The 22,925-nt window shown below is 51.2% G+C and overlaps 1 long non-coding RNA gene across 1 annotated transcript; it reads right to left on the minus strand.

Annotated features, from left to right (window-relative positions):
* Positions 1–800: 800 nt before the first annotated feature.
* On the minus strand, positions 801–19,699 carry LOC128312436 (uncharacterized). The gene is made up of 5 exons (XR_008291762.1): positions 19,113–19,699; positions 18,073–18,253; positions 15,083–15,245; positions 13,275–13,578; positions 801–2,526 (listed from the first exon to the last, which is right to left on the minus strand). It is a non-coding gene; the product is annotated as an uncharacterized LOC128312436 (long non-coding RNA).
* Between the last annotated feature and the right edge of the window lie 3,226 nt (positions 19,700–22,925).

Here is a 22,925-nt window from a genome sequence, read left to right on the forward strand (position 1 = left end):
GCGTAAAAACCCTCCCATGCTGAGGTGGGCAAGACACATGCATGAGACATCTCCCCTGCAGGAGTGGGGTGTGCCCATGAGTGAACACCCTCCCGCACCGAGGGGTGGTGGTGCACATGTGTGAACAGTCTGTCCCAAAGGAGGGATCTATTCTATGCATGCATGAAAGTCCTACCCAGCGGAAGTGGAGCAGAGCACATGCTTCAATATTTTACCACTCTGGGGGGGCAGGGCAAAAGGGTGAACACTCTCCTGTGCTGACGATAGTGGGGTAATGCGTGAAAATTTCCCGTGCTGAAGGGGGGAGCAAGCATGACCTAACCCTTACCTTAACCCCTAACTGTAATGCAAACCCTACCCCTTACCTTAAAAGATGCATGATTCTTCAACTGTGAAAGTGAAAACAGCCGTCCATGAAACGTCAGATTTACTAGTGGCATCACTACTCCCTTGCTGAGTGGTGGCACTGTGCACTGGTGACCCCCTCCAGTGCCTCAGGGGGACAGGGCACATGCGTGAACCACCTCCCACTCCAGAGGGCGGGTTCCTGCACATACCTGAACACCCTCCCAGGCCGAGGGGGGACTGTGCACATGCGTGAACACCCTCCCGCGCCAAGGAGGGCAGGGCGCATGGGCAAACACCCTCCCTCGCCTAGGATCGTGGTGCCAATGGATGAACACCCTCACACACCAGAGGGGTGCAGGTGCACACGTCAACACCCTCCCCCCCTGAAGGGGGCCGGGTCCTATTGGTGAACACCCCCCCAAGATGGGGGGTGGGGCGTGCACCACCCAAGGGAGGGTGCAGGCATGGCCTATCCCTTACCCTAACCATGAACAGCAATCCTAACCATAACCCTTACCTTAAGAAATGCCTGCTTCTTCAGCTGTGAAAGTGAAAAGAGCCATTCATAAAACAACACATTAAATAGTGGCATCACTACTCCCTTGTGGAGGGAAGGCAGGGTGCATGCCTGAACACTCTTCCACAAGGAGGGTGGCGGGGGTCAGGTGTGACCTTCCTCCCTTGCCAAAACGGGAGGTGCAAGCATGACCTAACCCTTACCCTAATCCTCAGGGTAATCCAAACCCTAGCCCTCATCATAAGAGATGCTGCTTCTTCAGCCATGAAAGGGAAAAGACCCACTCATGAAACGTCAGATTTAATAGTGGCATCACTACTCCCTCACTGAGGGGGGGCTGGCACATGGATGACCCCCTCCCATGCTGAGGGGTGGCAAGGTGCATGAGTGCCTCCCTCCCACACCTAAGGGGCGGGGGGTGTAAATGTGACCTAACCTTTATCCTAACCCCTAACTCTAACCCTAATCCTAACCCTAACCCTAACTGTAACATATGACTGCTTCTTCAGCTCTGACAGTGATGAAAGCTATTCAGGAAACGTCAGATTTAGTAGTGGCATCACTACTCCCTTGCCGATGGGGGAGCGCTAGCATGACACCCATCCATCGCCGATGAGGGGTTCGAGCATTACACCCCTGCATCACCAAGTGGGTGTATCAGGCTGTTCTAGAAGGGCGAAAAATATGATTCGCGTACTGTGGGTGGTTGTTAGGGCTGTGGCGATGAGCGATCATAGTAGGGCTCAGGCACTGGCATATGATCTTAAGATCTGAATACGAAAAAAGGACAACCAACCCCTAAGTTATGACCGGGTGAATTTCACACTAGAAGTGATAATGCTAGTATGTGCAACAAGAAATATTTGTCCTTGCATAAGCTTCTATCAGAGCAGATAACCATGGATAGTTAACCATAAGATAAAAATAACCTAACTGTAAAGTCAATATCAAACCAATTGTTGGCCCAACACAGATAGGCAATCAAGGAAAGATGAACAGAAGTAAAAGGAACTCAGCGAACACAAACCCTGCCTGTTTACCAATAAAATCACCTCTAGTATTTGTAGTATTAGAGGCCCTGCCTGCCGAGGGACATTCATGAAACGACCATGGTATCCTGATCGTGCAAAGGTAGCATAATCACTTGTTCCCTAAATAGTGATTCATATGAATGGCCACACGAGGGTTTTACTGTCTCTTCCAATCGGTGAAATGGACCTTCCCATGAAGAGGCGGGAATAGGACAAGACCTTATGGAGCTTTAATTCACTGGCCTAAAGAGACTACATCAATACAACAAATAGAGACAACACATCTCCCCATGAGCCAACAATTTAGGTTGGGGTGACCTCAGAGAATAATATCCCCTCCAAGGGATTTAGATTTACACTTACCAGTCAAAAGTACAACCTCACTTATTGATCCAAAATACTTGACCAACACCATAGGTTCGATACATGTACCCTGCTGGAGTTTCCTTTTGGGGGTGGGTGGTTGTTGTCTCCACATTCGCTGCAGGGTTATGAAACGATGGTGGTGGTGGTGTTTTGTCCTCTTCCATAAAGAGTTCCAAGGTGACCATTTGTGGGAGCCAAGCAGTAGCTGGTCTGCTCCTGAATCCCTCTCTGCTTTGGGTTCCTGTCGGGTGTCATAGCAGCGGCCTAGTGGAAACATGAGAGATGTCAGAAGACACTCAGGTAACCAAAGATGCGAATGAAGAACCTCCTGAAATACCATCAGAAGACTATGGGACAGTGCTACCATCCACAGTTACAGTCCAGTTTCTGGAAGCATGTGGGATGCGCTAGAGGAATGCAGTGTCACAGTGGATGAGAGGTGTCCAGCTGGTAGAAGAAATGCTGCACATCCCCGATGCTGGTTGGGGAAATGTCCTATATGTCGTCAGCTATGCCAAAGATAACAAAAGAACAATGGACGAGACAGACGCCTGCTTCTTCAGCAATGAAAGTGAAAAGAAGCATCCAGGAAATATCTGACTGAAAATGCTTTTAGGTACATTAATTTTTGAAAGAGACAAAGAATACAAGTGGGGCATGGGCAGAGAGAGACACAGACAGTATCTGAAGCAGCCTCCAGATTCAGAGCCATCAGCACAGAAGCCACCCAGGGCTCAAAACCAGAAACCGAGAGACCATGACCCAAGACGAAGTGGGATGCTGAACCCAATGAGACACCCAGGTGCCAGAGAAAACATCTGAATTGAAAGGAATATCACTGCTACATCGTGGATAATGGGGAGCAGATGGGACACATTCGTGAAGCCTTCCCACACCAAGGGGGATTGCGACCATGACCTAAACCTTACATTGACACCTAATATTAATCCTAACCATAAACCTTACCTTAGGAAACCCCTGCTTTTTCAGCTGTGAAAGTGAAAAGAGACATTCATGATTTAATACTGGCATCAGTAATCTGAATCTAAGGAGTGGCGAGGCCCATGGGTGATACCGTCGCATGCAGAGGGCGAGGAGGGTCGTATGTGTGAACGCACCCAATGCACCAAAAAGGGATGGGGTGGTACGTGAAATCTTACATACCAAGAGGTGACGGTGTGAAATACTCCAGAGCAAAGCTGGAATGGGCGAGGCAAGAACAACTTCCAGTGCAGATCCTGGGGCCATAGCATGAATGAAATCCCTGGAAGGTGGGTGGTGTCCACACATGAACAACTTCCCGCTCAAAGTGGGGGTGCCAGCTTGACTTAGTCCTTGCACTAGCCCTAATCCTAACCCCAACCCAAATCACAACATATAAAACTAACACCTAACCCGATCCATAACCCTAATACTACACCCTGCCCCTGCTCCTGCCCCAGCCCCTACCCCTAAACCTAACTAACCATAAGGGCAAACATAACCGGAAATAACCTTAACCTTAACCCTAACCCTAACTGTAACCCTAAAACCCTAACCCTAATGCTCTAACTCTACCCGCTAACCATAACTATAAACATAAAACTAACCCTAACCCTAACCATAACACTCTAATACTAACCCTACTACTAACCCCTAATCCAAACCCTTAACCCCTAACCCTAACTGAAGTCCTAGACCTAGACCTAACCTTAACCTAAACCCTAAAGCAAACCCTAACACTAATGCTAACACCTATCCCTAACCCTACCCTGAACACTAACACTCTAACCATAACCCTAACTGTCAAACCCAAGCCCTAACCCTAAACCTAAGCCTAACCCAAGCCCAAACCTAACACCTAAACCTAACTCTCACTCCAAACCCTAACCCCTAATCATAACCGTAAACACTAACCAAACCCTAAACCCAACCCTAATGCATAAACCTAACTCTAATCCCTAATGCTAACCCCTAACACCAACCCTAACAGTAACCCTAACCCCTAACACCAAACCCAAACCCAAACCCTAACCCAACGTTCATGACACACAGGAATGATGCCACTTCAGCACTGGTGAAGCCCCTGGACCGAACATTAACCCTAGTTAAGGATCTCTCTGGTTGGGGACCTAATTCCTATCTCTGAGAACACCACAAACAAAGAGCCCAAAGAGGTGCAGGATTACTCGGCATGGAACGTGGAACATCATCATGACATTTCCAGTGCCTGCATGGAGCTGCACAAGGGGGATCCTGAGGCCCAACTGAAGATGGCACACACACGAGGCTGGCCCTGGCACACAAAGACTAAGCCTGAACAGCCCGTTCCGATGAGGCCTACACTCAATCCTCCAGGGAGACCACAACCATGCTGGAGTTTCAGCACTTGGAGCTTCCTGGGACTTAACCCTAACCTCAACCGTGACACTCAGCATACCGCTCAACCTGAAACTCACCCCAACTCTAAACCCAAACCTACACCTGACCCGCACCCGTGCATGGACCCTCATTCAGCCCTCCAGGGTGATTATGGCACTGGTGTCGCTTTGGCCTTGGCAATGTCCCTGGACCAAACCTTAACCTTGGCTAAAGATTTCTCCCAATGGGGACCCAATTCCTAAATCCGAGGACACAACGGACATGGGGCCCAGAGGCGGAGGAGGATTACTTGGCAAGGAAAGTAGAACATCACCAGGTCATTTCCAAAGACAAGAAGGAGCTTCAGAGGGGACTTGATAAGGCCTGAGGAGTGGCCCTGGCACCCAAACTCAGCCTGACTGGGACACTCACAAGAGCCCTCCACTCAGCCCTGCGGGAAGACCACTGCCCTACCAGGGGTAGATCTCCAGGAGCCTAGTGTCCAAACCCTAATCTTAACAGTGACCTTAGTATACACCTGAACCTAAACCTCACCTCATCTTTAACACTCACCCTGCACCTGAACCAAACCCTCGCTGTGACATCAGTGCCTAGAGCCTCCTGGGACCTCACCCTAACCCTCAACATAATCCTAGCCATAGCCGTCAACCAAAACCTTACCCTATCCCTAATCCTAACCGTAAACTTCACCAGCAGCCCTACATGGGCCATCAGTTCACCCTTGTGGGAGATCACAACACTGGAGTCGCTTTGGCCCTGGCAATATCCCTGGTCCGAACCCTAACCCTAGTTAAGGTTTCCTCCCCATAGGGACACAATACCAAAGTCTGACAACACCAGACATGTGGGGTCCAGAAGTGGTGGAGGATCATTCCATATAGGACCTGGAACATCACCATGTCGTTTCCAAGGTACGGCTGCAGCTTCACGAGAGGATTCCTAAGGCCTCCATGACCAATGGCCCATAAAGTTATCAGGCATTGGAACCCAAATACTAAACCTGACAACCACCCTCCCATGTGCACTCCACTCAGCCCTTTGGGGAGACAACTGCACTGCTGTGGTTTCAGTGCCTGCAGTCTCCTGAGACCTAAATGTAACCCTAACTATAACCCTACCCTAACCCTAACCCTAACTCTAACTCTAACCCTAACCCTAACCCTAACCCTAACCCTAACCATCGCATGAACCCGCACCATCGCATGGACTGTCACTTCAGCCCTTGAGGAAGATCACAAGGGAGATCACGAGGGAGATCACGACTGGAGTCGCTTAGGCCCTGGCAATGGCTCTCGACCGAACCACAACCCTAGCTAAGGCTCTCTCCCCATGGGGACCCAATACCAAAGTCTGACAACACCACACACATGGGGTTCAAAGGTGGTGCAGAAAGAGTCAGCACAGAACCTGAAAGATCACCATGTCATTTCCAAGGCCTGGCTACAACTGCTTGAGAGGATTCCTGTGGCCTACACGAATAGTGGCCCATATACAGGTCTATCCTTGGAACCCAATGACTAATCCTGACCGGCAACCTCCCTTTTGCTTTCCACTCATCCCATTGGAGACACAAATGCACTACTGTGGGTTCAGTGCCTAGAGTCCTGTGACCTAACCCTAACCCTAACCATCAACCTAACCTTCACCCTATCTCTCACACTAACTCTACAACACACACCCACCCACACATGTGCCCTTACCTCAGCCCTGCATGGAATTCATGAGACTGGTGTCTCCATGGCACTGGCAACGTGCCTGGACTAAACCATAACCCGAGCCAAGGTTCTCTCCCCATGGGGACACACTTCAAAAGTCTGACAACTCCACGTATATGGGGTCCAGAAGAGATGCAGGATCATTCGTATACAAAATAGAACAGCAACATATCATTTACAAAGCTCGGATGCAGCTGCTCCAGATAATTCCAGAGGCCTAACTGTAGAGTTGCCCACAGAGTACTCTGGCTTTCAAACGAAAAGTCTAATCCTGACAAGAACCATAAGAACTCTAACTCTAGGGGCGCCTGGGTGGCTCAGTCGGTTAAGCAGCAGACTTCGACTCAGGTCATGATCTCGCAGTCTGTGAGTTCGAGCCCCGCGTCGGGCTCTGTGCTGACAGCTCAGAGCCTGGAGCCTGTTTCAGATTCTGTGTATCCCTCTCTCTCTGACCCTCCCCCATTCGTGCTCTGTCTCTCTCTGTCTCAAAAATAAATAAACGTTAAAAAAAAAAAATTTAAGAACTCTAACTCTAACCCTAACCCTAACTGTCTAACCCTAATCCTAACCCTAACCCTCTAACCCTAACCCTAACCTTAACCCTAACTCTATCCCAGCAGGGTCTCAGGCTCTGGAGTCCCCAGCACCCAGCCCTGGGTCAGGTCAGTGTCTGTCCTATTCCCAGCATCCACATGGTTACTCACCCCCCCCCCAACCAGGGCCAACCCCCTCCCCTCCTCCAGGAAGTGGTTACAGGGAGCACATCAGTGATGCTCCAGCCCACAGGAGCAGTTCCTGAAGATCCTGTGTTTTCCCGATGGGACATGGCCTGCACACTATTGCTCACACCATGGGAGGCATGTGCCTGGGATGAGCGCGATGGGTGCTTAGGGTGTGCGTGTGTGTGTGTTTCTGTGTCTGTATGTAGAACCCTGGGTGTGTCTGAGTTTTACTGGGGTTGGGGTGGAAATCAGCACAGAACCCTCACCAAGAGAGTAAAAGTCTTCATTATCTCTTTGGAGGAAAAGTTGGAATCTTCATACTATATGACAAGTACAACTGCCATGGATCACAATGGACTCCGAGCTTTGACACGTTGTTGATGGTTGTCCCATTGGTAATGGGAACATTTTTTTTTTTTCTGGGGAGCTGCACTGGTGTCATGGCCAAGCCCCTCTCATGCTCTGGGCAGTCTTGGGGATATGAGGAGCTCCTGCCCGGGGTGCAGACCATGAGCCCCCAGGGACACCCATGCCCACCTGCCCAGGGAGCTCCAAATGGCCAATAGGTTGTCCCTCAGCACAGCAGGCAGGAGGTTGTGACAGTGGCCACAAGGACACCATCGAGTCCCGACTTCAAAGAACCACAAAAACTACAGGCTTCTGAGGAGGTCTGAGATCTGAGGGAGAGGGGAGTACCTGGAGAAAAGGTCAGCCTAGTGTCATATCCACATGGCAGGGTTACTGCAGCCCCATTACTTGGGCATTTCTGAGCTCCCACCAGCCTCACACCTACAAGCCATGCGTGTTTCCCGGAGGACTGGACCCTCCATGGAGACTGTCTGCCAACCCCCAATGTTGGGGAGCTGAGGCCGCCATATGGGCCTTGGCCTTGGCCAAAGGATGTCTCTGCCCTGTATACTCATTAGTGGTGATGGGTGATTGTCGGTAGTCAGTCCCAAACTGGAAAAAAAAGCCATAGAACAGGTCCCACTTTGTGAGTGGCAGACAAGCCTCTGTGGGGCAGTGAGTAATAAACCAGATATTCCTTGTTTCCTGTCTTCAGACCCAAAAAAAGGGGCCAGATCCTTAGGTTGTGAGCACACACCATTTGTGGCCAGGATGGAAAGCAGCATGTGCTGGGTTAGGTGTAACAACCAGGTTCCCTGGAGCTGGTCCCCTGGCCATATTCTCTTTATCATAGTGCACACTGTGCTGGGAATTAACGTGTGGTCCCTGCCCTTCCAGTAGCACACACTTGTGCTTTGTGCCTTAAGTCTTAAAATCCACATTTTTCCCTGGTACCTAGAACCTGCAGCAGGTTGTGTCTCAAAGCTGACTCAAAACCCACATGCTGAGGGTGCCCATATGGACACCTGGTTTTCACCTTGATCCATAAATTCCAAATATAATGACATACTGTCATTACTGGGGCAGGGCCATTTGGAACAAGAGGGGCCTCTCTTGTTAAATGCAGCCAACAGAGAACACTGAGATGTCCAGGGCATTGAGTTTAGCTGCAGGTCCCCAGTGGCAGGGACGCTCCCTGCAGTGGCTGCAAGTCCCCAGGAGGCAAAACACCTTGAAAGACGATGCTTGACCATATGGGCCGTGAGGCACATGCTTTCTGCTCCTTCCACCCTCCTCTGAGCATTGCCTTTTCTTTCCTAGACTTGAAGCTCTGGGAAGCAGAGATCTGATGTTCCTCCTCACCCTCAGAATCCAAGGCTCCCTGAACATGGCAGGTGCACAGAGACGATCTTCACCTGCTCATGCCCCCCCCATCTCTGCCGCTCCCCTGTGCACCTGCTCTTCTACAGCCATGCCTGCCCCACAGTGATGTGCACACTGTCTGCTGGGCCCAGGCTGCAGGCACCAGCAGTCAGGTCTCTCTGGGTTTAATGTTGCTACACAGCATTTATGCCATCCCAGAGTGAGGACCTGAGATTCACCTGTAGGATGAGGTGAAATGGTGTTCCTCACAATAAGTCAAGGCCAGACTGAACATCACCACCTGCCAAACTGCCTGCCCTGTCTCTGGGGGCTGATGGTGGGCTTAGCAGGAAGAGCTGGGCAGGGAGCCCACTTGTCTCTTGGCAAGTTGCTGAATGTCTGCCATTTCTGGTTCCCGGATCTGCAGACAGTGTGATGCTGTCTTTGCTGCAAGGGGGTCAGGCTGGACAATGAGGTCCCTCCAAGGGGGCAACTGGGTGGCCAGTGGGTCTGTGGTGCAGACTCCCCGTCAGCATTCCCAGAGGCGGAGCTGAGCCCCTGGAGGGGCAGGGTGCCCAGCGGTCAGAGATTCTTGGTGGGGAGCTGAGTGACCAGGCACAGGACCTTTTTGACCGTGGTTCCACCAACTGGGGATGCTCCCAGGGGTGCATGGGGGGTAACCCGAGCCTAGATTTTTGGGGTATGTTCTGGGGATGTTGGTGTGGGGGAGTACAGCCTTCCCCGAGGAGCAGAGAAGGTGTCAGGACCACTTGGTGTCTACAGGTCATCAGCAGAGGGAGGGACTGGTAGTGACAACACTTTCTCCCCTGAAGGCCCAGTCTGTATGGCTCTTCAAAGTGGAAGAGGCATGGGTGGAGGTGAGTTACCCCACGTGGGGCAGAAAGTCGGGGGGTTGGGGCAGGATAGTGCAGTACCTGGAGGCAGTGCCCTCATACTCTTCCCTCCAAGGCTCCGTGGGCTCCTGGCCCTCTTGTTCCTCCCCTTGCACCAGTGGCCACAGGCGTGGGCATTGACCCCATGGAATGCATGTCAGGGGCCTGAGGCCAGGTGGGAGAAGACTAGGAACACTCCATACTGATCCCTCACCCTGTGTGGCTGCCGGACCTGATAGGTCAGTTCCAGGAGCCTCAGTTGCCCCCTCAGTGGTCTTGGGAGGACTGATGTCCTTGAAAGACAGTCCTTGCCATAGAGTGACCACCAGTGTGGGATCTGGATCTGCCAGTGTGTCACCACTGCTCCTAGCTCTGCAGTGGGCCACTGCCACCGCTCAGCACCCGTTGCCCCTTAGAGCATATGTATGGTGCAGCTGGGTATGTGTGTTTGCACGTACATGTGTCCATGCAATATACAAATGTGTGTGCACACCTGTGTGTTCTTGTATGTTGCATTGTGTGCAAGTCTGTATATGTGCACATGTGCCTATGCGTGTATATGTGTGAACATGTGTGAGTGTGCCCACCTGTTGGGGAGAGTCAGTGTTCCCCTTCCTCTTGTGTAAACCTTGTGCCCTCAAACCCCAGGGCCACCTTTACCAACATATGCATCTCTGCGTATCTTGGTCATATGCTCACACGAGGTCTATGAACGAGGCAGGGCGAATGGGTCAGAAGCACGTGTCACATGCGGGCGGTGAAGTGCCTCATGTCATGAGTGCGGCAGTAGCAAGCTGGGAGGATGGGCTGCCCCAGCACCCAGCCGCCAACCCTGCCCTCCCCTTGGTCTCCTGTGGGTTGGGGCCTCACGAGTCCTGCTGGGATCCTCCAGCCATTCGGCCCGCCTGACTCGAGCATTCTGTACTCCCTCTGTTGACTCCCTGAGTTGATTTTTAGAGGGTTTTTTTAATTACTGTTTATTTTTACCAAGATGAGAGATACACGAATTTAAAAAGCCCCAGGCCTGCAAGGAGAACGAGCAGACTCCTGCACCATTCCCGCAGCGTCACTTCTGAGAATGAGCCTCAGTTTACCCACAGTGGCACAGCATGGGCACAGAACTTCATGTGGCCTGCGGCTGATTTCTGTCCCCAGCTCTGGCTCCTACCCTCAACATTGTGGTGTGTAGTTCTCCCAGGTGGTAATGGGCACAGCTGGGTTTGTTCACTCTGATGGCTGCACAGCATCCCACAGTGTGGACATGCCATGTGCACCACATACTGTGTGACCACCCAAATATTCTGCCCATTTTTCTGCTGGGATGTCTTCTCTTGTTGGTTTGTCAGAGCTCTTCACGCATCTAGATACCAGTCCTTTGTTGGTCGTCCACAGGTTTATCTCTTTCCAACCTTTATGGTCATTGTAGGGATTTCCAGGGAAGGGACCAGTGACGATCCTGCCATGTGTAACTGTCTTCAAAAGACAACTGAAAGTCCGTCCTCACCCTCTAGGACCTAGAAACTGGGCTTCATACCCGCCAACCCAGGAAGGCAAGGGAGGTGCTGCCACTTCTTTTTTCTAAAGTTGTCTTTTTTTCCTGTGTGGAGGGTGTCTTTTCCATCTCATACATGTGGGTGCTGTTGCTCCCTTTTCTCTTGGAATCCATGTCCCCAGACAGCCTGGTGCCCTGATGCTGGTCCAACAGACACCTGGAAGCATGCCAGCCCAGTTCCTACCAGGGAGGGTAGTGTAAGCTAACCAATGCCTCTACTGCGGCAATGTGGGAGACAAGACTGGGCCAATTATTCACATACTTAAAACAAATGGCCTGTTTCCAAAGATCACTGACCTGATGCTTCGTTTTTTAAATATAATCTGTGAGCTTATGCTGTTGGTGCCTCACTCCAAATTCCCATGACCCACCTGAGCTCTGCAACTGCAGTGGGTGGGCAGCATCCTGGCTCCCTTGCTGGGGCTCCCTTCCAGCATGGAGGGGATGTCCCCTCAGGCAGGGGCACCCTGGAAGTGCAGGGGCATCTGCATTACTGGGGCATGCCCACCCTGTCATGTACGGAGGACATTCTGGGTGTCCTCTGGGGTCTCAGAGGGACCCCATGGGACTGAACCCCACCACCCACAATAGTGACCAGGAATGCACCTTTTGTGGCTGTTCTCCCTTCCCCGCTGCGTCTTTCCCCCCACTTGTGCCTCCTGGAGTTGTCTTCCAAAAAAAACCTCCTACTTTTGGAGGAACCCAGACTAAGATACCTGCTTCCTTCCAGGGAGAATGCAGGCAGCTCCCAAAGTACGTGAAACATAACTTGTCATGAGGCCAGATGGAGAAAACCCCGACTTAAGTTTGGTACCCTTCTTTCAAATGCATGGCCATCACTTCCCCAGCATCTATAAAAACCATGTGGATGCAGTTGTGTGCCCATGCATGACGGTGATGTAGTTAATGTGGAGACAGAGGACTTGACTGGCCTAGTGAGATGTGTGCATGCCCAGCTCATTTGATGATGGGGAGGCACATGGGCACAGATCTGTCCTGAATCACAACAGTTCTGTGCTTTGTGCGAGCCTTCAGGACCTCAGCAGCAGAGCTAAGCCAGACCACATTCCCCAACCCATGTGCTTTCTTCACAAGTGCTCATCAGCTGCATATGTAAAAGGTCCAAGCAAAAGAGAAGGACGACTTCCTATTCGCGGCGTGTCTTTCCCTGTGTGTCTTGGAAGAAACACCCTGAGCAGGCAGGTAGAGGGTTACAGGATACTTCTTACAGGATGAAAGACTCTCCCTCTCTGCCCCCAGGCTATGTGTCCTGAGGGACTTTCTGGCTGCACCCTCTGTACACACTAGCAGGGTCCTCCAACCCTGGACCCCACCTGGGCCCCATGGTTCTGAGTAACGTGGCTTCTATGTGCATCTGATAGCTAGCAGATAGGTTCCCAGCCCACCTGCATAGGCTCAGCACTCTGCACAGACCCTGCCCCATCCCCCATGGGCTCCCCCACTCTTTCCTTGCTATCTCTGTCTCCTTCCCCACCCCCAGACCCCAGGTCCCAAGGCCCACAAGCCCGTCATGCTCCCTTCCACAATGTGACAACCGGCTCACCTCAGCTGCCCAGCCGCTGTGCCCCCCTCAGGGCCCTGCAGCCCACCCTTCCCAGGCGACCTTGGGATGGAGCACCCATGGGATGCAGGGACTTCATCTCAGCAGCAGACACAGGACCCTGAGCCCCCTTGCCTGAGCCAAGATGCTTGATATTTATCACAACTCCTCCCTGTTCTCCATCACATTTCAATGCCCCCTGAAAAGCACATCATGATGATATCACTAAGTTCCTCCACTACACTAGTCATTTACAATGTGATCTCCTTCATTCTTCCCCTACCCCCAAAAGGTGGGAACCACACTCCCATTTTACAGGTGAGAAAGCTGAGTCTCAGGAGTTTAGGCAGACTTCCAGGATCTCTGGGACCAGGACTGTGACTCCCCCCACTCAGAGGGTCTAAAAAGTGCGAGCTCTGCTCTGAAAGTGCTGCTGGAGGGGCCCTGGGAACCATGGTCCCTGCCCCAGGCTGACCTGCTGCTCAGGCATACACTCACCAATGTGGAGACTGGACATGGCACAGGGTATCACAAAGCTGCCACTGTCATGGGCCACACGTGGATGACAGCTCCAGGTTCTGCTCGTGTTCACAGGAACCACTGATGCCTCAGATGGAACCAGGCCAGGCAGTTGCTGCAAGCATTGCCTTTCCTGGGATGGACACCTGAAGGCAGCCCACTGCTGGCCAATCTCCTCAGCAAGTGCAGGGGACCATACAGACACAGATTCTCCCTGCCAGAGTCCCTGTGCTGGGAACATTCCTGGTCCAGTGCTCAGGGATGGAAATCCTCTGGCCAGGCCCTGGGAGAAGAGGAAACATTAATGTCAGGGTTGGAGACATGGAGGACCTGAGTATCAGGGACAGATGACCCCAGCCAGGATAGACACTAATGGGTACTCGCAGCCCTGCTCAGCCTCCCACAAGGTGACACAGGCCTCTCAGGCCACGATGTGTTCAGCTAAGAGTGAAATCCTGGGAACAGCAGCAGACACGGTGAACAATTTACAATTTCCTGCCAGAAGATGCTCCAACCATCACGTTTAACTGCACAGGAGTCTCCCTCTGCATCAAGGCCTTGAAGGCCCACCAAATGGAAAGGGGTGCATAAGGGTCTTCTCTGAGGCCTCCCTCCTTGTCACAGAGCCATGTTTCTCTCCTGTGGGTCAGAAACAGGCCTGGGCTTCTCTGCTTCTCCAGGTTTGTGGAGTGAAAGCCTGCCCCATGGTCTTCAACCAATCTTACTTCATCTTCTGGGGCTGGCAGGAGATAAAATTAAAATTGTGTTAACCCAGAAAATAAGGTATTATAAATAAAATAACATTTGGGATATATGGGTGGGCAGGGATATAACTGTTGACCTGGCAGCTGATAGTTTTTGTCATTAGGTTAATGAACGCATCTCCTCCGGGACCATCGGCAAAGGCAGCATTATGTCACAGAAATGAGCATTCATAAGACACATGGAGCATTTACAAATCTGTGATGGCTGAAACACTGGTTGGAAACTGGGAAGAGGATATGAATAGCAATTAACCAAAAAAATCCAAATGATCAACAAACATCTTGGTCATGACTTGACTGCGGCCATGAAAAGCCACCCATACAATGTGTTCTAGCATTTAATCAAATTAGAAAAAAAAAAATTAGCACCTGGGTGGCTTAGTTGGCCAAGCATCCAACTTTGGCTCAGGTCACGATTTCACGGTCTATGAGTTCGAGCCCCTCATCAGGCTCTGGGCTCACTCACAGCTCAGAGCCTGGAGCCTGCTTCAGATTCTGTGTCTCCCTCTCTCTCTGACACTCCCCCACTCAAGCTCTGTCTCTGTCTCTCAAAAATGAATAAAATATTAAAAAAAAACAAATCAGTATTGTCACTAGCCCGAGATGGTGAGAATGGGGAAATGGGAACTTTCATATTCCAGTGCAGCTTTTAGGAGTAAAATTTAACTGTGTGAAGTACCTATCAAAATTCACAATGCACACACACATGGGTCCAGTAAATTCATTTCTAGAATAATTTTCAGAAGAAATGCCTGCACATTTGCCAATAATGTACATACAGTGTTCATTGTTCACAAAGCAGGAAAAAGGGGAATATGAAGAACTTCCACCAGCAAAAGACTAGTCCCAGAGCTGTGTGATGTCCCCATGGGGCCACAGGTGGCTTTGTCTCTGATGTGAGAGTGGCTATGTGTCAATGTCACCAGAAACACATCAGGGTATGGTGCTGGTGACCGCAAACCCATATGTGTATACACAGAAGGACAGGTTCTGAGAGAAAGTTCACTGACTAGCAGTCATTACCTGTAGAAGTGGGTTTTGGCAACAGCAAAACCCACTTTGGTCTGTTTTCAATTTTACTGTGTATGATTCATATCATCTGAAATATTTTTCCAATGAAGAAAATAGCTTCTCCTCTCATGTCAGATGCCTTGGTATGTTAAATTGCTTGTCCTCCTGAAGACAGCTAGAAAAGATGAGAAAACATAAAAGGTGGGATCAGGCAGCACAAAGCAAACAAGTTGGTGAGCACCTGGATGGGGCTTGGCCCCCAGGAAGCTGCCTGTAACACTGGACTCAGCTTTTCCACCAGGTTCTGCGGCACCTAAAGGCAGCATATCCCAGATGGGCAAAGGTAGGTGGGGAGTATCATAGCTCAAACTTTGGTGTGGACCCTCCTGGGCAGTCTGGGGCTCCTCTATGCCTGTAGGCTAGCTCCCAGTACATCTCAGAGTCCCACAGAACATCGCGATCCCTGTAACTGAACTTAGGCCAGTAGTAGTAGGAGGGGCATCATCTCTGCAGGAAGCTGGCATCATTTTCTGTCTCTGAGTGTGTCAAGTCTTAGCTTTCCAAAAAGAGTGTTCAGCACACAGGTACAGTAGGTGGCAGGGTAAGGGAAGGGAGACTTCCCGAAGGAGAGGGCAGGGACTATAGCACAAGGTGAGGCTGGTGCCCACTGGGCTCACAGAAAGACACTCTCTGAGCTGGGATGTGGGGTGTGGGGGGTCATGAGGGTAATCAGCTGACCCCGACCTCCCCAGTGACTGGAAAACCTCCTTCCCAACTCCTGGCCAATCACGAGGCCTTTGCTTTCCCCTGCACAGGTGACCAGAGGAAACGACTGTAGTCTGCTAAGGCATTAGCATCCTCAGAATGAGAAAAGTCAAGAGTTACTGAGGACAATAGCTTTGTTCCTACAAATCCTCAGGACACTGTGTTGATGAGCAAACACCTCGCATGTGACCTCACCAAGTGAAAGCTCTCAATGGGGCTGTGGGACAGGACTGGGGCTGTGCCCCATGTCAGCCAGGCTCACGGCACCTGGGACACATTACTCTATTAACTAGCGGGGAAAAGAGATGGGGTAGGGACCCTCCTCACCAATGTGGGAGGAAGAACCACAGCGGGACTCTGCCCATGGCCCCTGCCCTGCTTGCTTCTTTCTACCCCCACCCAACTCCATCTTTCTGTCCCTCTCTAGAACACCTGCACTCTGGCCTTTGCCTAGAGTGCCTCAGAGTGCATGGTCAATCTGTGCCTTGGGGAAAAGACAGAGGGTGTTTGTCAAGGAGACCATGCAAGGGCACACCCCTGAAAGGGAAGGGTCCTCCACTGTTTTGCTCCCTAACAAGTTCTAAACCCCTTGAGCAGTACCTGTTTCACAGTGAGTACTTAAAGATTTTTGTTGAGGGGAGCCTGGGTGGCTCAGTCAGTTAAGCAGTTAAGCGTCCGACTGCAGCTCAAGTCATGATCGCGCAGTTTGTTGGTTTGAGTCCCATGTCGGACTCTGTGCTGACACCTCAGAGTCTGGAGCCTGCTTCCGATTCTGTGTCTCCCTCTCTCTGCCCCTCCCCCACTTGCACTCAGTCTCTCTCTCTCTCTCTCTCAAAAATAAATACACATTAAAACATTTTTTTAAGATTTTTGTTGAATAGGCGAATGAATTCTTAGACCAATGTGGGGCATGAATTATTAGATCAATCTGGGGCATTAACTCAGATTACATGTATTTACTAATTTCCACTTATATTTACTAATTAAACATACTTGTTAATGTGTAATTACTAGCCAAACCTTATTATCTCTTCACTTTAGTGTTTTTACCCTCAAAACATACCCCCAGTATTCAAAATTGTAAGATTTGATTTGTGGACTTGCAATGTTACACTAGGAAATTCAATCCAATCTTTCTGCTGAACACAAGGGAAAAGATGCACCAATTATTTTTAAAGGTCTGAAGGCATCAGAGAGCTGGCCAGGAAGGGACCAATTATGAGACAGACTCAAGAGGAGACAGACTTGCAGGGACGTGGGCCTGGATTGGGACACTTTTTCCCCAGACATGCTGAGTGGGTTAGCAGTGCCTTTGACATCCTGGGGGAGGCGGGAGGAAAACATGAGAGTACAAGAACCCAGGGGCACCCATGGTCACAGCAATAACGCCCCTTTCCTTTGCCACCTATTGTTCCAGGGGGTGAGTGGGACTCTGCGAGGCAAAAAAGAAAGGAAAAAAAATATCTGCTAGAGACCCCATCAGCTTTTCCCCCAGCCCCTTCCTTCTGGTGTGGGATGTTGGTGTCATGCCTGGAGCTCTGGTAGCTATTTGGTAACTATTTTGTAGCATGAGGGCCAAAGATCCTTGTGCTGGGAATGGAAACAGAAGGTCAGGACATTCCTGCCTAGAGATATCATTCAGCTCTGGCCCCAGCTCTGACTATGTCTTCTGTGATACCACTAAATGCCATTACCGTAAGAGCCCCTCTGAGATGGGCTTTCTAATATTTGTAGCCCAAACTTCTTGTTTGGAAATAGCTTTACCAAATCTCAGCCTGAGTGGTTGTTACTTCACATGGACATATGTATTCCTGTCCAACCAGACTGAACTGATGTGTTTTTCATCCTTCATTCTGTAAACATCATTTGTCAGCAGACAGAGCAGGTGCAAGGGAGCTGCAGGGAGGGTGCCACCTCCAGATGGAAGAGAGGTGGGAAGCTGCCTGCCACCCCTGAGGATTGTGGAGTCCACGTGCAGGCAAGGGAGGATCCAGCCAGGCAGTGTGTCTGGGGTGGAACAGGAGGGGGCAATTTGGGTCTTCTTCCTGGATCCCCCACAGCTCCCCAGGTGGACTCCTGAGGTTCCCACCAAAGTGGCTGTGCAGCTGTGCCCACTTGTCTTGGGACACCCGCGTGGGTAGTGTCCATGTGACAAGCTGGCTTCTGAGAGCACCCAGTAGAGGGACGACATGGAGAGATAGAGACAGAGACAGAGACTGAGAGAGACAGGGCCTGACCTGTGTGCCACAGCCCAGCCTCTGCAGCCCGGGTCTTGGTCACTGCACTGAGGGGCTCTGGGCTGGATCACTGTGGAGTAGGGTGGCCGCCCCTGCTGACCAGGGACATTGCGTTGCATCTCAGGTGGCTGCTGAGGCTGCTGCACAGAGAATCATCTTGGGCTGTTGGAGGTCCAGGGGCCTGTTGGAGCAAAGAGAGCAGACCCATTTTCAGGCCATCCATCTTCTGTCTGCCCACCCAGCATCTAGAAGCTTCTCTTGGGAGGGCAGGGCTAGCAAGAGAACCAGAGGGATGTATGCTACTGAAGGCAGCTGAGCTCAAAACACTGAGCTGGACTTTGCCGGGGTCACCTATCAGTGTATCCAAACCACAGAAATGCCCTTATGGAAGCAACAGGCATGTATTGTTTTGCACAATTCTGTATGTGGCAAGTGGGGCCCCCACTGATATCTCTGGGCCCCAGCAGGCCTGAGTGGGGTGCCAGGGGCTCTGCACATATTGGGATATCCCCAGGATCTCCTCACAAGGGGTCTCGAATTCCAGTTTCCCCACACAACAGGGGACCAGGGGGGTTCCCCTGGGCCACCTCCCATCTGAGGAGGCCAGTGTAAAGACCGGCACAAGTGACACACCTCCTGAGGCAGAATCAGCAGCACATCTGGTCCACCACAGGTGGATGTCCGGGATGGACAGGATGAGGGTGTCTGCTCCTTCCCGTCACCCCAGTTTAGCACACAGAGGCTCACAGGTGGCTTCAGTCCTAAGAGGTGCAAGTCCTGCCCCTTTTGTTGACCCACATCTACCTGGCAACCTGGAGTCCCTGGAGGGCAGGCAGTGGCACCAATGGTTTGGGACACCTTAGGTATCGAAGTGAGCACTGGAGACACATTCTCATGGACCTGATGTTTGGACTTTGCACCTGTGCCCCTAAAATCTCCACACAGGTTGGTTGTTTTATTTTACTTTTAAAACTTAAAACATTTTAGTGATAACTGCATCTATTAAGGATGTTTGGCACAGTGATTTGAGGCACATGTACCAGTGACATGATGGCTGGAGCCAAGCTCTGGACCCGTCTTCTCCCCACTCAGTCACCATCTGTGTGTGGTCACAGCATCTGAAGTCACACACATTCAGTACAGGGCTGTCAGCTGGTCACCATGCTGGGCACCAGGTCTCCAGGCTTCCTCCTGCATCACTGCCACAGTGCGCCCCACAATCAACGTGTCCCTACCCCAGGTCATTCTGTGCTTGGCTTCTATCTTTTCTTCAGATTCCACATGTAAGTGAGACCACACAGCCTTTTCTTGTGTGTCTGGCTTATTTCACTCAGCATAACGTCCTCCAGATCTGCCCATTCTTTTTTACAGCTGAGCAATATTCCTTTGTATAGGCATCACTCATTGGATTGACACTTAACCTGTTTCCATGACTTGACCATTATGAAAAATGCTGCTATGAATGTGAGGGTGCAGAGGTCTCTTCCAGACAGTGATTTCCTTTCCTTTGGGTAAATACCCAGGAGTGGAATTATAGACCATTGGGTGGTTCTACTTTTAACTTTTTGAGGAAACTCTGTACTGTTCTCCAAGGTAGCTGTACTAGTTTGCATTCCCACCAAGAGTGCATGAGGGTTCCTTTTTCTCCACATCCCAACCAATACTTGTTATTTTAAAATAATGAAGATTTAAACAGTGCCCTCATTTCCAGCAAAGAGCCAGGATGCACCCAGGGAAATGGATAGTCTTTTGGCCTGGAAGGTAATAACCAGAATGTTTTTGAAATTCATTGAGTGTGGTGAGCCTCTCTTGGCCACCCAATTTCCCCTAAGCTGAACTGCTGGCTTGTAAGAATACTCAGCAGGAAGTTAGGGACAGGGGACAAAAAGGCAGAGGGAAAGGGATGAGAAACACAGAGACAAGGAAGATTCTAGAGAGCAGGTGCTGTACCAGGCAGGGACAGCCAGTCTGCAATTGGATCCCTGCCACCTGGGCTGCTCTGAGCAGGTGGGTCCAACAGATACTGGCACAATCCATCAGGTGGGAATGGTGCCTTCCCAGCTGCTGTGAGTGTTTATGGGCAATGGGGGCCATTAGACACATTGGTGTGTCTCAAGAGGACCCATTTCAGGCCATGAAACTGCAGACGCTGTGATTGTTAGTAATGACTCATGCCAACAGCCCTTTTATGTCCGTGGGTGTTTCCTCTGACCATACTCACAGTAGCAATTGTGTGAACATCAGGTCTGACAGTCCTGAGCATCTAAGGGGACATGGCCTCTTCCAAAGTTTCACCTGCTCTTCCATTTCCCTGCTTGTTTCATAGCTACCCGGAGAAGGCAGGACAGGAGCAGAGTAGGGACACCACTGAGGGCAGAGCAGTGCCAGCCTGGAGACCCCACACCTGCCTACAGCCATATGGAAGAATCATCTTGTCTCCCATGCAGACCATTCCTCTAGGGACAACATTATAGGACAAGTCAGAAGTTCCACTCATGGTCTCTTCCTGGAGATAAACCTCCAGCAACGTGAACCTGAATCCAGAAAGATGTGGAGAGAAACTCTCCTCTTCATGTTCCAACTTGGATGAGAGCTTCCCCAGACTCCAGTCATGTCGTGAAGCCTGTCAGGGCATCAGGGCCTTGGCTGCACCTGCTGCAAGCTTGGGCACCCCTTCTTCCCTGGGAGGGGGTGCCCTGGGATTTTCCTGCAGATGTACCGGGTCTCCTCAGGAGCACTTGGCCTTGTCTCTTTCCTCCAACTGCTGCGTCCTGTAACCAGGGCATGGGATACAAGAGCACCAGCTCCAGGGGCCCCAAACAGACTGGGTATGGCCACTTGATGATGACAGAATCCAGAGGCAGAGAGAAGAGTGGGAGTGACACAGGAATGTAATTCATTTCAGTGATGATGACACCAGGAAGATAGTGAACCAACGTCTCAGGGACTATTACCCAAGAGCTGAAAACACATCCAGGTTTATCTAAGGGAAGTTGAAACAGAGGCCCCAGGGTGTGTGCAGGAGGGAGTGAAGGTGGGTGGGTGCATGCAGAGGGGCCCATGGGTACATGCAGGGAGCAAGGGTGCAGGTGGGTGCATGAGCAGGTAGGTGGTGCATGTAGGGGGACCATTTGGGCATGTACAGGGAGGCAGTGGGTGCATGCAGGGGGGCAAAGGGGCAGGTTGGTTCCAGAGGGGTGTAAGTAGGTGCATACGGGGGGGGCAGGTGGGGCATGCATAGGGGAAAGGGAGTGAGTTGGTGCATTCAGGGGGCCAGGGGAGCAGGTTGGCACATGTAGAGGGGCAGGTGGGTGCGTGCAGGAGGAGGACGGGTGAGTGGGTGCATGGGGGATGATGGTGCATGTAGGGGAACAGCAGGAAGAGTGGGTCCGTGCAGATGGGCATGTGTCTGTGTGCAGGTGGAGTAAAGGCATGTTGAGTGCATGCAGGGGGCAGGGAAGTGGGTGGGTTCCTACAGAAAGAGTGAAGGTGGGTGGGTGTGTGCTGGGGTACAGATGCGTCCATGGCAGGAAGCAGGTGGGTGTGGGCAGGGGGCAGTTTGGTGCATGCAGGAGAGCCATATAGGTACACACAGGGGAACAGGTGGGTGTGTGTATGGGGGACGAGGGTGGGTGCAGGTGGGCACTGGGTATGCACAGGGGGCCAGGGAGGCTGGTGGGTGCATGTAAGGGGACACTGAGGTTAGGCCCCTCATTGTCGTGGGGTCAGTCCCAGGCAGGGTCTTGCCAGCTCAGGGCAGTCCTTGCTGGTTGAGGGTGTAGTGTTAGTTCCAGCAAGGGATGCTTTGCCTTTGGGGTCTCTTGCTGGAGCTCAGGGGTGGCTAGAACAATTAGTCAATTAGAGACTACAGACCCCGGTCAGAGTGGAGGCAGTAAAATCCTTTCTGTTCTTGGCATCTTTACTCTACTTGACACTCTACTCACCACGATGCCCCTTTGGGAAGGCAGTGTGGTACTTTGTGTACCTGAATTGTGCAGATTCATGCCCATGACAGAGCTTGTGTTGGGTCATCCCTGCAAACACATGCACAGATCTTCAATGAACGTTCTCAGCTGCTGTGAGCAACAGAGAAATCACGGCGACTGTCTCTGTGTGGCTCACAGGGACCAGTCCGTTGGTGTGGCACCACCTCCCAGAGGCACAGGTGCCTTTCAAAGAGAAGGGTGTAAGTGTGCTCAGACATAGGAAGACACTGGCATCAGTGATCCTGGCAAAAACAACATTACAGTGAATTGGGCGGCTTGAAACAAGGCACGTTTAACATCTCATGGTGTCTGAGGTCATGGGTCCAGACGAGGCTTAGCCAGGCCCCTTGAGGTGAAAATGTGGGCTGGGGTATGGTCCTGTCTGAACTCCCCACCCCAAGGCAGAACCTGCTTCCTTATTCAGGCCTGTTCCACCTTTAAGTTCTGAGTAAAGAACAGATTTGGGGCCCATGACCTGCATAGAATAATTCAGTGAGGAACTCAGAAGTTTACCATATTTTCAGGGCTGGAATGGCACTGCAGAAGTGGATCTTGAGGCCAAACCTAACCCTGGCCCACAAATCATCAGGCCTCTGAACTTAAAGGGCCCAGCTATGAGGTCTGAAATAAGAAAAGATTTAGGGTGAGGACTGGCACAGAACATTTCAGCGAGGAACACAGAATTTTGCCATGATATTTCCAAGGCTGGGATAGAGCTGCAGGAGGGCATCCTAAGCCCAAACCTAACCTGGACCACCCCATCATCTGGCTCCTGAACCCACCCCCTAACCCTCACTCACACCCTAACATACACCTTCAACACAGCCCTCCAGAAAGATCACCACAGTGCTGGTGGTTTGGCCTCTG

Source organism: Acinonyx jubatus, chromosome D3, assembly GCF_027475565.1.
Source record: "Acinonyx jubatus isolate Ajub_Pintada_27869175 chromosome D3, VMU_Ajub_asm_v1.0, whole genome shotgun sequence".
In the NCBI taxonomy this organism is placed as follows: Eukaryota; Metazoa; Chordata; class Mammalia; order Carnivora; family Felidae; genus Acinonyx; species Acinonyx jubatus.